General features: G+C 31.2%; 1 pseudogene; it reads right to left on the bottom strand.

The window, feature by feature from the left end:
• Window positions 1-444: 444 nt before the first annotated feature.
• LOC140861229 (2-carboxy-1,4-naphthoquinone phytyltransferase, chloroplastic-like) lies at window positions 445-12,264 on the bottom strand (annotated as a pseudogene).
• Between the last annotated feature and the right edge of the window lie 1,107 nt (window positions 12,265-13,371).

Below are 13,371 nucleotides of genomic sequence, written 5' to 3'. Positions count from 1 at the left end.
TGATGACCATTGTGCATTGTGCTGTGTGTGCCAAGTGTTATGATCAGATCGATTATTCCTATTTGACTTCCAATATTTCATATTCGAGCTGTTAGATTGTGGTTTATGTTGATTTGGTGAAGTTCTTTGTCTTTCTGAACCATTTCTAGACCAATTTGATCTAGGTTTAGTCCATCCTAACTTAGATCTATCTCGCTCAACATATCCCAGTCCTCTGTGTATGAGTTTGCTCTGATGAGATATTGAATATGTCATAGGAACCTCAGGTTCATATATCGTGCTGGATCTCACAAACTTTAAATACTTTAAGTTTTTATTCTCCAGACATGATTGAGTGGTTGAAGTAGATGAACTTCCTTCATTTGTGCTGTAGCCTAAGCCAGATTTATCTTCAGCTTGCTTTTGCATTCCGGTAAGTTTATCTAAGGATATCGATGCTTTATTCTAAGAATTTACTAGATCTGTTAATCTCTGATTTTCAGATAAAGTTTCTTGTAACTTACTTCTCATATCATTGTTCTCGGTCATCAACAAATTTATCTGAGCTTTTAGACTGTCAGAGTACTCTTTCGAGTTACTTTGATCTGACTTATCTGTTGTGCTCTTTTCATTTGTTCTTACTTCATCGAACTTTTGAGATAGTGTGCGATATTCAATGACCATCTTATTTAATGCATTAATAAGATCTTCCTTACTAAATTCATCAGAAGTAAATTCAAGTACCTCTCCATCGTCTGGAATGTCAGAGTCATTAGCCATAAGACATTTGACAGCTTCATCTTCACTTTCACTTGACGATGCTTCTGAGTCGGATGAGGTGGAATCTGATTCTGCCCATTTGCTATTGCTTTCATCTGCTAATAGGGCTTTTTGTTCTTTCTTTCTGCTGAATCTTTTCTTTTCTTCTCTCGAATTCTTTTTGTATGAAGTTCTTTTCTCATCCTTCTTGGGTTTGGTACAATCAGCTATGAAGTGTCCTTCTTTTCCACAGTTGTAGCAAGCTCGATTTTCTTCAGCTGGTTCATTTGATTTGAAACTTGATCTGTTAGCTCTTTGGAAACTATTTTGATTCTTCCTCATGAATCTTCCAAATTTCTTTACAAATAGTGACATTGCATCGCTACTGATTTGTTTTGCTATCTTAGTTGCAGGAGTTTCATCTGCTGCAGTGAGAGCTTTGGTGACTTTTGATGTTGATGTGTCTTCCTCAGTTCGAACTCCCAGCTCGAATTCATAGGCTTTAAGGTCTGCAAATAAATCATGTAGTTCGATCTTATTGAGATTTTTGGATTCTCTCATAGCGACTGTCTTTACATCCCATTCTCGTGGCAGAGCTCTCATGACTTTGAGTGCTATTTCACGATTGCTGTAACTCTTTCCAAGTGCATTTAGCTCGATCATAAGCTGCTGAATCTTTCATCAAATTCATTCATTGTTTCTCCTGGTTTCATCTTGATATTGTCAAACTTTTGAATAGCCACCATGAGTTTGTTCTCCTTCGTTTGATCATTTTCTTCACACAACTGAGTGAGCTTTTCCCATATTTCTTTGGCAGTAGTGCAGCTTTTGATCTTGCTAAACATGTTTTTGTCCAGAGTTTTGTATAGAATATCTCTGGCAACATTGTCAAGATTGGCTTTCCTTTTATCTTCAGAAGTCCATTCAGATCGAGGATTTTCTATCATCTGAGGAGCACCTTCAGTAATAGCAACAGCAGTGTTGACTTTCATAATCTTCATTGGTCCATCTGTTACAACGAACCACATATCATCTAGAGCTGATAGATGTGCCTGCATACGAATTTTCCAGTCATCATAATCTTCTTTTGAAAACATAGGAATTTTACTAAACGATGTCATAGCTAAAGATGCCATAGATTAAGAGACGATTCAGGTGATAAGCAAGAACCGCTCTGATACCACTTGTTAGGATCGAAATATGTGTAGAGGGGGGGGGGGTGAATACACAATTAAAAAATTTCAGAGTACTTCGATCTGATTTGTTAGAATCAGATGAAAGTTTTATTTGCTTAAAACTTTTGATCTGCTTGAAAGATTCTGACCAAGTCAGGCGGAAGTAATCTTCCTTGCAGATTGAACACTTATAAGAACTAATGCAGATGAAATGGAATAAAAGCAGTAGAGAGATAGATTTGTTTCTGGATGTTCGGAGATGAATTCTCCTACGTCACCCCTTTTTCTGTTTCCAAAAGGATTCCACTAGAAGACTTTGACTTATACAATCCCTTTGTATAAATGCAATCCAATCAATCTTTTGAAAGGAACTCCTAGCAATATTCTAACTCAAAGCAGAACAACTTTTCTACTTAAAGTTTACAAAATGAAGCAACAGAGTATGCTTCGTTGATTTGATCTGGAAAGCTATATGACTTTGATCTGGATCGAATTGAAATATTTCTTTGAGCTTTGATCGATCTGGGAGATATTATAACTCAGAGTATCGAGACTTTGATATGATAAGTTTCTGGGTTTGAGTGAAGGCTATTTCAAAATTCGATTGCTTTGTAATTTTCACTCCTTGGTCTCGTATCTTCAATCTTCGAAATACTTGTATATATAGTCATCAAAAAGTAATCAGTGAGCCGCCAACACTTTTTGATTTTGAGCCGCCAGCATATCTCATAAGTGGCTCACAAATCTTGACTTAGAGTGAAGGCCGATCAACGTTCAAAATCTCATTAAATGAGTTTGTCGTTTTCTTCAATGATAGCAACGGGTAGATTTCTGACAAGGCTTCGATCTGGTTGTTGACCATTTTAGATCTTGTGTCAATCGCTCCGGTGTAGTTTGATCTGCATCACGTTACTTTGATATGGCAATTTTCATAGAGATCTTTATTCTTTAATATTTGATGGGTCCGATTAATTTATTTACTTGGTTTTGTTTTGACTTTGTAATCACCGAAATTTTAGAGTTTGATTCTCCAACACAAGGATTTAAAGCTTGAATCGTGTCTGTATCTGTCATTTGAGTTGTCTGATCTGGTTCTATAATAAGCTCTGGTTTTGAGCTTGGATTTCTTCTGTTCGTGATAAATAAAAGTGTTGTGTTTCTCTCCCGTGGACGTAGGCAAATTCCTTGCTGAACCACGTAAATACTTGTGTTTTTTATTCGTTTTTGTATGAATTGGTGATTGATCTGCGTGTGTTGGGTTTTATCTGCTTTTTTGGGTTTGTGTTCTTGAGTTGCTGTGTGTTTGTTTGTTTGGTAAATATTCTCGAAATATCAAGTTTGTTCTGATTGATTCCTCACAGAACCAGCTTAGAAGAAGCAGACCAGACCTCCTAAGACTCATCACCCAAATAAGAAAAAAAGATCCAAGCTGATGAAGCATGTGTGATCAGTGATCACTCTAGAAATTCAGCTCGCTCCTATTCCAGCTATTTCAATCTCCACGATACGATATGGAATTGAGATCACGGGAAAGAATGTGGTCAAAACGGATTCTGGATTGGAACAGTTAAAACGAAACGAAAGGAAACTAAAAATGTGGATCCTTTCAGTACCCAAACTTCAATCAACCTGAATCTCCAAGAGGTTGAAAACCAAATCTAGGAACGGATGAAATGTTTTAGTAAGTGAGCGAAGTACAAGAGAGTTATTTGCTTTCAACATTTCAAGATTCACAAGATTCTACAAAGTCTTGCTGCACAAGCAAACCAGTCTGAATAGGCAAATATTGCGTCTAACATTCGATATGATGTATTCAAGGATTGTTAGAAAATACTCTCACTAAAGACAAAAGGATTAAAAGAGCCGTTGATTTTCGTATTTTGCTACAGTCCAAATAGCATCAGTGCTAGCGCTACTGGACTACTTTTGGAATGAAGCAAAGACACGTGTCAAGCTCTACTTTAATGTTAGTGATTTTGGGACAAATTTGCACCGACTATTTTATGAACGTTGTTAGAGCCGTCAAAATGGGTCGGGCCTGTTGTGCCAGCCCGCACCGCCATGGAAAAATGGCGGGTCAGATTAGGGTTTTACTGGTCCATTTGGATGCGGGCCTAAATGGGCTAACCCAAACGGGCAGCGGGTTGAGGCAGGCCAGCCCGCCTGTTTTTTCAAAGAATAGATTTTTTAAATTTTTTGAATTATGGACATAAAAACACTTATTTTTAAATAATGTGATTTTAAAATTTTAAAAAAAGTATTTGATAGATTTTTAATATCTAACATTATTAATTTTTATGGTTAATTATCTATTTATATTATTCATATTATTTTGAAATGTGATTTTTTTTATCAAAAATATAATATTTAACATCAAAATTTTATATGATTTGTTTGATTATGACATTTATTATTTGTTATTGTATAACATTGTTGATATATTTTTTTCAATATCAAATACTAATTTTGTTTTTTTTTTTTTGTTTTTTTATATATTTTTAAATTTTGGCGGGTTGGCCCGCCTAGCCCCTGACCCGCGCCGGGACGGGGCGGGGCGGGTTGGGGTTTTTATGGCCCGTTTGGAGGCGGGCCTAAACGAGATAACCAAAATGGACCGCGGGTTGTGGCAAGGCGGGGTGGGCCGGCCCGTCTGACAGTTCTAAACGTTGTAGACTTTCTTATATGTCAAGTGATTAGAAGTGAATCGAGGTAGGATACCAAGTAAATGGATTTAAAAATTGAAAATTTAGACATAAAAAAGTATATCACATTAATTTTTTTGATAATATATTATTAAGTAGTTTTAAAATCAAAATCATAATAGTTAAAAAAAAATATGATATCGAAAACAAAGCCACGTGATATAGTTGATATTTAATTTTTTTAAATATACAATTTGAACATATAATTTTTTATTTAATGACCACAAGTAGAATAAAAAAATTAAAAAATTAGAAGCTAAGAAAAAAGACATAAATTTTATTTAAACATATAATTTGTGGCTAATTGAGACATATATAATAAAAAAATTAGAAAATCATGAAACCTAAAAAAAATGTGTCATAATAATCTTTTATCACATTTTATTTAAATAATTTATAAATTTAACAAAAAAAAGTTTTGTTGCATTAAATATTTTTTGAAACATATAAGTTTTAGTCAACGCCACAAATAAATGATTATAAATTGAAAAATTAAAATTATAAAAAAGACATAAAAAGGCTATTTTATCATGTTTTATTTAAGTAGTTTATAAATGTAAACCACAAAAAAAATATTAGTTGAATTTGTTTTCAATTTAAGCACACAAGTTCTAGTCATATTTCTAAAATAATCAACATAATACTTAAAGATAAAGTGTGGTGAAAAAATAAATAAAAAACGCACAAACCAATTAATGAGGAAATGAAAAAAATAATTAAGAAAAACATTTAATAAGAACATTCAAATAAATTCACAATGTAAGTCACATATTTATAAATATAATATATATATTTATATATATATATATATATATATATATATATTTATATATATATATTACTATAATCTTATTGTAATTATAATGGAGACCTTCTAATTAACTAACTTTCGATTAATTGATGAAGTTCGATTTGAAATTATCGTTAGATCCTACCTTAATTTTTATTAAAATCAAAATTATTAGACAAATTAGTTATTTTATAAATATGATAAGTGATATGAATTCTATAATAACTTATTTTTAGATGTTGCAAACACTACGTACGTTTGAATTTTCTCCACCGCCATGCGCACGGGCCGGACAAGTAGCGTGTGATTTAACAAAGTCCATAAACGCAAAATAAGAATATATATGTATAAACTCCTTTTGATGCCAATACATTATACATGTCCATAGTATAATTAATAATCATCTTATTATAAACATAGGCTACGTTTACTTATGTTGATAGGATTATGAAGATATAATTTATAAAGTAATTAGTAAATTAATTAGATATGATATAGAGTGTTATGAATAAATAATAATTTATTTAGTATGATTGATTACGACTGTGATTAGAATTGTGATTAAACAAAAATTCACAATTTTGCCCTTTAAATACGATAGAAAAGATTATAAAGAAGGGTGTATTTGGAGTTTTCTAATTTTTTTTTTCCATTTATATAAGTTATAGATTATTTATCCTTAATAAAATTGAGGATTACAAATCATGTTCAAATCTAATTATTAACAGGCCTTGGAGTTTAGGAATTTTTGTTAATTTTTAAGTAAACATGGGATGGATTATTATTATTAATAGTCTTATCACATGATAATCCCCAAGTAAACGCAGTCTTAAGTTACCACATAAATTATTAATTTGATTTTTTAACTTGTTAATTACATTCGAGACAAGCATGTGCTGCGCTACAACTCACGAAATTTATTTAAATTTGTTTCTCAGTTTCCAAACACCTTTGACTTGTTCGATTTCTATGCCAAATGCATTTGTACGTTAAGCTTCTCTTTATTTCATGTATTCAATTTCAACGCATATATATAATATATTTATATTTACTACTTATATATATATACATATATATAACACTCTCTATATATAAGCTAATTTGTAATTTCTTCACACTTAATTACAATTGAATGCATGTGACATGCATTTGGCATTTGACATCAATATAATGGGGGAAGAAACTTTGAATGGGAGAGATCATATGTGCAAAGATTATCATAAAAGGAAAGTCCGATCCGATTGAATATTTGTGTTCAAATTATTTTAAGTTTACTGTATACATAGTATTTGTATGAACGTATGCATGTATTTGTAATTTTTGGATATGATAGCGTTTGAAAAAACTTTTAGGAAGCTCTTTTAAACGCTGAGAAGATGAGAATGCTTATTTTAAACTCTCTCAAATACTACCTGAAACTTATAAAGACGAAGCGGATCAGCAGAAACTAGTAATATTGTCTGCCACGACCCTTCACATGCAAATCTTTTGAACCCCAGTCGGTCGTCACACATACTGTATTTACGTATACATACATACATACATACATACATACATATATTAATGAGCAAGAGTCACTACAAAAATTTTGAGGATTTAGCCACGGCCAAAACCGTGGTTAAACTATTTAGCCACGATTTTTGAAACCGTGGCTAAATTCACCATGGTTAACTTCAGCCACGATTTTAAAAAAATCGTGATTAAAATAACCACGGTTTTTAAAAATTAGCCAAGATTTTAATGATCAAATATATGACTCTAAAAATCGAATTACCAGGATTGTTTCAAAATCTGAAATAACCAAAAATTGCTAAAAAAATCCTGGAATTAATATTGACCAACTTTAACACGTCTAAAGCATCCAAATAATGACTTAAACAACTCTAAAATTGGAAAATCTCAATTCAAATATTCTCGCATAATTCTAAAAAAATATCAAACATGTTCAATCGACTTCAATATAAAAAAATATTTTGCCAGTCTTTCTAAACTCCGTCCTCTTTTTAAATTTTGCTAAACAAAAAAGGGTCCCCAAAAACACAGAAATCAGAATAGCCCATTTTCTATATACTAGACCAACAAAGAAACCTAGAGAATCACTAAACACAGAATCACTAAACACATGCATAAAACTAGAAGGGGAAAAAAGCCAGTGAATATCAAAGAAAAGCACTCTCTTCTTATCTCCATCCTGTTCTTATTATCTACAAAATTACTCAATTCAAGTAGACCTACAAAAAATCAGAGAAAATCCACTTTTCCACCATGAAATCATGAAACCCAACTTTAATAACTCGTAAACCAAAGAACCATCAAGACCAAAAAATTAAACAAAAATATTTCCATGAAGATTCAAGAAATTAATATGCGTATAGTTGCGTAAATACTTGTAGTTATGTGAATAATGAATATGTGTATGCATTTGTGTGGAAGGGATCCAACTTTTATTTAAGCAACAAAACACTTCACACCCACTATTTACATCTCCATGAACAAACTTAAAATTAAAAGAAACCTCATAGTCTATCATATTAAATCTAGTTAATTCTAACATACTAGCTAGCTACTAACCAAAGAAAGATTCGTATATATTTTAATTTCTTTTAACTAAATATATAGATATAAGATATCATACCAAGTCCATCCTTTTGGACTGTGGTGCCAAACTGAAGGCAGAGCCGCAGAACAACATATTAAAACATCATACCATGTGCATCCTTTTGGACTCGTCTTTATCCTTTTGCACTCGTCATTGTTGCCACGTTCTTCATCTTCTTAAACCTTTATGCTGTGGAACATAAACATCAAGTTACAAATAATGACAGTAAAAACTGAGTTTGGGACATGTGAGGCCCGATTACTCTAGTTATGTATAATGATCATACAATTAAGAATTTAATAGTTAAGCAGCGAAAAAAGGATTAAAAATAAATTTTTAATTTATCTTTGGGCCTATAAAAATTTCGGCATGACCTCCCCGTATGTAGGACATCCAAAAATACTCAGACAGCAGTTTATATAAAAAAAAAACTAAAACTAGGACCTCAACAAACTAAAATAGCACACAAACAAGTGTCGCCCAGACATGACAACGACAGAGAACATTCAAACAAGTGTTTGAGACGATAAGGCTTGACAACAACATAATTACTTTAAAACATAGCGACAACTCTCAAATATAATATAGATACATCGGGGCATCTCCTCAGAGGATATAAAAATGTATAAAACGACATAGAACATTCAAACAAGTGTTTAGATTCACATAACTCAAATAAACATGATAATCATGTATAAAACGAGATTTATATTTTATCGTCGTTTGTTACCAACCGTAACATACCTATACCAATTCAACGAAGATCCACACACACACACGTAGTTTCCCATAAATATACCAATATCATTAATTTTAATTTAATCAAATCACAAATTCGAATTTGATAATAAATATATTTATCTACTATCATTTTTGCGACAAGATATTTTATTTAATTTTATCAACAAAGTGAACGTAATAATTAATCATTTTTTCCTGAAAATACGTTTTAGTAAAAATTTTGTAAAGTTTACCTTCTATATCAAAAAAATGTAATAAATGATATATATAGACACATAACAAAATTACAATCTCGGATTTGATTTGTTTACAAAATTCATGAATTCGAATTTTCTAAAAATATTTGTGTTTCAAAAGTAAAGAAAGAGTAATAAACTTATATATAATAACAATGGATCGATTTACACAATTTTTTCCCCAAAAATTTGCTAAAATTTTAAAATAATAATAATATTACAATCTACCAATTTACTTCATTTGGAAAAATAACCAATTCGAATTTATTTTCGAACTATTTTTGTTATAAAAAAAAGGAGAAAAAGAGTGATAAATCAGATGCTATATATAATAATAATGTGTAATAATGTATAAATTTTCGTTGAAGCTATTTATGTCAATCACAATTTTTGTTAATTAACTATTATACCTATTTGCTTCTTTTGAAAAAAATCACAATTTATTTTCTCTATTTTTTAAGATTTACACTACATTTAACATTTAAAGATGTCGTTCTTGACAAAGTGAAATCATTTTTTCAGAGAAAGTCATCTTTTTTTATTATTAAAAACGTAATTATTGTAAAAAAGAATGAAATATGAATCAAAAACTAATAAATACAAAATCAATTTTATAGACAAAACAACGTATATGACACTTTTCCATAAAATTTTTTGAATTTAATAGTTTTCTAGATTTGAAAAGTGTGAATGTCACCGATCAAAGTTGAAACATAACTTTTTGATACGTTTGTCATCTTTTATAGATAGATTATATTTTATATCATTTTTTTGTTCACTTACAAGTTTTTTAATAAATAACATTTGTTGTTTACTAAATTTGTATGTTTTGTAATTGTGTGCTTCATAATTCATTTAGCTCATTGTATTTTAATAATTAGTTGTATAATATAACATCCTGCGCAATGCATGGGTGGGACACTAGTACACTAGTATGCTATTATAATAAAGAAACACAGAAGCAGTGGCATTAATTTAACACGTACAAAGATATGATATTAATAGTAGAAATTTAAAATATTTGCTCGGCAAGCCATTGAGTAGCCACCAGACCACCGGCCAAAGCTGCTCCAAATACAGTATGCAATCTCACACAATGATATTTTGCCTTAAAAATCTTCGTCTCATCCTATCAAATTTTCAAAACTCGACTAAATAAAGTGTGCATGATGTATTAATTTAATTTCCAACAAAGAAATTTTAATGCATTATTAAATATTACCTTGTGTTACTTGTCAAAGAAAAAAAATATTACCTTGTGGTGGTCTTGTACAAAGCTTACTACTGAATTCCCCACGGGTAATGTCATAAGGCAAAGAATCTGCAAACAACATCAACAAAAAAAATTCGAGTTTCTAATCAATTCGGATCGATCGAATTAGGAAAATGCATGAAAGATGGTGAGTATTATATATGGATTTGCAAAGACTTACGACGCAAGCGTAAGGAAGTGTTTGGGCAACTCCAAAGGCAAACACAAGCCAATAGATCCCCAATACGCTCATTTTCACAACCTTTGAACCTGTTTCAGTACCAAGCCTCACCAATGGAGAAAATTTTCCAACAGCTTTATCATCCTTTATCTGATGAATTGATGCATATATACATATACGGATAAGCTAGTACGTTACGTTGTAATTAAGCTAATAAAGACGGAAAGTGTGATCGGAATCGAAGTCGTTAGTAAAAGATAGTTTTGTAATTACAACGTAACGTGTAATTCCTGGCATCCCTGCAGTTTAATTACATATCCATGAGACATGCAGTTTAATTTATAATAGTTTTGTAATTACAAATGCAATTTGTAAACCAACGTCTTGTAATTCAATTTGTACATGTAGCATTATTCATTATTTTTTTCATCTATTTTTAATGCAATATGGGATATAAATATAACCTTTAGGAGTATACCAATATATATATATTACAACCTTGTGGTGCTTTGAAGCAAATAAAAGGCAATGGTGCAAAGAGGGCCATAGGTTGCAAACACCAAAGGTTCTCCCAACCCGTGGTAGCTTAACCGAAACGGCGGACACTGCGGCAGCACATCAATTTCAAAGTTAACCACAGTAAAACAAGTAAATTTAATTAATGATATTAATTTTTTTCCAAAGTACTAATGATAATTATAATTATAATAACAACAACAATAATAATAAAACATTTTTCCTTCTCATAACTTTGACAATTTAATCAATTCTTGATTTCTTTAGGAAGCCAAATGCCACTATACAAAAAGATTATTTTTTTTCAAATTAAAATCTATATGTGTGTGTAGTGTTCAGAAGTATGATAATGAAATTCTGGGCATCTATTGTTGTGCACATAATAATCTTGTGTGATGTCATTAATGATATGATCTAATTGTGGCCCAAATATTTGTTTAAAGCCCATCCCATGTTTTCCCAAGTTCATAAATCCATCGGATTACATGGGGAACATCTATTTGAGAAACACAAAAGATAATTTCTATTCGGTTATAGGAATGTTCTACAGGAATCTCTTTTATTGTTATTTTGTTAGATTTGTTATACAAGTTTTGCTTCATGATTAGTCACAATGATGTATATAAATGAGAGAATTGTATACAAAAGATTTATGATTTTGAGAATGAAACAAATTAATATTTCCACTCCATCGTCTTTAATTTACTTTTCTAATACAATTTAATATCGAGTATCGAGAAACCTGATGCATTAAATGTTTTCACGATATTTAAATGAACATCTACCGATACTCATGAAGTGTCCAACAAGAGATGCCAAGAATATCAAAATTATGTATGTAGACACACACGATGACACTCTTTATAAAAAGGTAAACCGAAGTTACTTATCCGAATTTTTTACCTGATAAATGTAGCCACAAAATATTGCAGCAGCAAGCAACAGCAAGGAACGTGGATTTTGAGCTTCTACGGCCACCCAAATAAGGCCAGTGGCACCAATTGCAAGAACTAACCAAGCAGCTACGTTAATGGCCGTGCAACTTTATTTGTGCCCAGAATTTGCCATGAAAATAAAAAAAACATCATTTTATATACTATTATTATTATTTTTAAAAAATTAAATATTAATTAATTTAGAGGGGAAATGGGCGAATATTTTCCTTAATTAAAAATTTTGTCTAACCTGCCCACAATATTAACAACTGATTCTTTCTTGTTTCTGTCAGCTCCTGTGTCGTAATCGTAAACATCGTTGCTGCAAAACAGATGCAAATATTTTATTTTAATAAAATAAGTAGTGCAGATTAAATTGACATAATTAAACGTTGTCATGATATACCATGAAAGTGGATGAAATAAACAAGAAACAAGTAATATAATGAAATTAAAACGTACCCTTTTAGTACGTGATAAAAAGTTTAAAATATGTATAAAAGATCGGGTAATGCTAATTGTATAATCAGAGTTACACGTTGAGTTTCAAAGTATATTTGAAATTACAAAAGTATCCCAATTAAATACATATATTTTTAAAGAGTTTTTTCGAATAAAATAGAAGAATAATTTTGTAAGTTTATATGCATTTTGTAACCTAATTTGTAACTCTGGTTGCATGTACATATAAAACATGGTGTTTGATTTATGAACAATAATTAGTATTTTAAAATATATAACAGGTGTGTACGTCAGTACTATAACGTCCCAATTTCTCAATCGAAACGTTACTCAAATATACTTACTTAAAGATTTGGTAAAAATAAAACTTTGCGGAAGCATCATCTTATTATTAAAATAGCGTATAAAATGTGCACAAAATAAAATAGCATCTAAAAATATTTGTCAAAACATGGCCATCAGCTAAAAAAAAATTTTAAATTTGTTTGTCTCTCATCAAATAAAAGGTTTAAAACATCTTCTATTCTAAAGCATTCACACTCATGCATTGCCCGTTAGACCGACCCCTGCCTCTTCTTCATGTACGCCCACATAATCATCAATAAAAGCATCCACATCATCATTACCTGCACCATTCAAGTATAGTGAGTCGAAAGACTCAACAAGAGCATGCAGAAAAGGATTTTCTAACTTTAAAAGGAAACATTAACTTAAACTCCCATGCAATAAACATAACTTTAATATAGTCATATCATAAAAATATTTGGGAAGATGAAGTATGAGTAGTGTGGTAATCATCATAACAAGCCATTCATAGTTTTCTGTTGATCAGAAAAGCATATGGAATTAAGCCCGCAAACTTTCATTCTTTGGATAGCCGCTTCGGAGCTCAACCCGCAGTGCATACCCCGTATAACCATCCCGTGAGCCATGTTTGGATAGCCTCTCCAGAGCTCATCTCGAAGTGCATACCCCATATAATCACCACAAGACGCATAAATCATCAAAATATTTTCCATGCATCATATCATTCATCTTATCATG

Source organism: Henckelia pumila, chromosome 4, assembly GCF_033568475.1.
Source record: "Henckelia pumila isolate YLH828 chromosome 4, ASM3356847v2, whole genome shotgun sequence".
Taxonomy (NCBI): Eukaryota; Viridiplantae; Streptophyta; class Magnoliopsida; order Lamiales; family Gesneriaceae; genus Henckelia; species Henckelia pumila.
This window is presented reverse-complemented; position numbering and strand designations above follow the sequence as displayed.